Source organism: Papaver somniferum, chromosome 2, assembly GCF_003573695.1.
Source record: "Papaver somniferum cultivar HN1 chromosome 2, ASM357369v1, whole genome shotgun sequence".
NCBI classification, from domain to species: Eukaryota; Viridiplantae; Streptophyta; class Magnoliopsida; order Ranunculales; family Papaveraceae; genus Papaver; species Papaver somniferum.
Window position 1 is genome coordinate 157,018,590 of NC_039359.1, and position 1,754 is coordinate 157,020,343.

At 36.9% G+C, this 1,754-nt stretch overlaps 1 non-coding gene across 1 annotated transcript; it reads right to left on the minus strand.

The window, feature by feature from the left end:
• Nucleotides 1-958: 958 nt before the first annotated feature.
• On the minus strand, nt 959-1,031 carry TRNAK-CUU. Its single transcript has one exon. It is a non-coding gene; the product is annotated as a tRNA-Lys (tRNA).
• Between the last annotated feature and the right edge of the window lie 723 nt (nt 1,032-1,754).

The window sequence follows — 1,754 nt, forward strand, 5'->3', positions numbered from 1 at the left end:
GATTGTAAACTACAATCTAGAGGTTTTACTAGCATCAAAATGTTATCTGTGTGGACATGATATTGATAGTTTATTATAGCTTATTCTTCGGAACTATGGTTTTAGTCAAGAAATCTGGAGTTGGCTCTGTAATGTTTTTCAGTTTGTTAACCCATCAAGTTTTGAGGATGTACGGAATTTGCTAACCTCGTACAGGTGAAGAGAATTGAAGCTAAGCAATTATTTTGGACTCTGCCACCTATGAAATGGATAATTGTCTGTTGTGATGCTGCGGCTAGAGGTGATCCAGGTCCAGCAGGCTTTGGATTCATTTCGAGGAATTATGTAGGGTTTGTGCTAGGAGTGGTATCAGGAGGCATATGAGTTGCCTTTAATTTTATAGCAGAAATATTATCAATAATCTTTGATCTGGAATGGGCATATCAAAATGGATGGAACAAGATTTGGTTCAATTCGATTCTAGTTCTGGTATTGCAGCTTTCAAGAATGGGAGCCAACTCCCTTGGACAGTAATTTCTAGATGGAAAGTGATTCAACAAATTATAGTGGATTTGGAATTTCGCCATGGTTTTCAAGAAGCTAATTTCTCGGCTGACATACTTGCTAAGAAAGGTGATATGCTAGCTAGAGGATGCTGTACAGAGTACTACAAGGCCTTTTTTCTTGTCAGACTTGGAATGGCCTTTTGTATAGGCTGTAGTTTTTGTTATTTTGTTAACTTTTCTGTTAACAGTTTCTTTGGCGAACGAACCGTCTTCCTTAAGGACATGAGCCTTAAACCAATTTCATGGATAATGGAGTGTTTTTAGCTTTTGTAGTTTGGTTGGAAAACATTTTGTAAAAACAGGTAAACATTCTTGTTGCAACATTATAACGAGATAAACAAACACTGCAATCTGCATCGTAAAAGATGAGGTTTCATTTTTATTGTTTGATAAAAAAAGAAGAAAAATCAGAACGCCCACCGTGGGGCTCGAACCCACGACCACAAGGTTAAGAGCCTTGCGCTCTACCAACTGAGCTAGACGGGCAACAGCTGACGAAAATGTGAGCTACATTAATCTCAACAAAACAGTAAGTCTACTCCACTTCCAAACGAACTCCACTAACCTCCGATTTCAATTTCCTAGCTTACATCAACCAACAAAATAATCCTGACATTTTCTTCCTAATGGAAATTAAGGTCCCTGAAGCTAGAGCTAAAGTGTTAATGCAATCATACTGCTATTATAATCTATTTTTTGTAAGCTCCATAGGACTATCTGGTGGATTAGTGTTGACGTGGAAAGATGGCTTTCCCTGTGATTTAGTAAGTAGTAATAATAACATGATTCATCTTTTAGTCACTTCAGATGCATCTAAGCAAGAATGGATTCTTTCCTGTGTTTATGGATCAACTCATTATGAGATGAAACAACATCAGTGGGAGTTTATTAGAGAGTTGGGTGATAATGTTTATCAGCCATGGGTGATTATAGGAGATTTGAACATTCATCTGAATAAGCAACATGCTTCAACTAGTACTAATTCCTTGGATAATTGGGTGTGTAATGATGTAGACAGTGTGGGATTAATGGACATGGGCTATGTGGGTACAAAACATACTTGGTCTAACAAAACTAATGGAAAATGATACAAAAGAGCAAGGATAGATTATGCTCTATGATGGTTTATCAAAATTGATTGTAGTTGTAGAGATAGTGGTAAACAGGGTCTTTTCAGACTTGTGAAGAAAACAGTTTTTTAGATTTAAA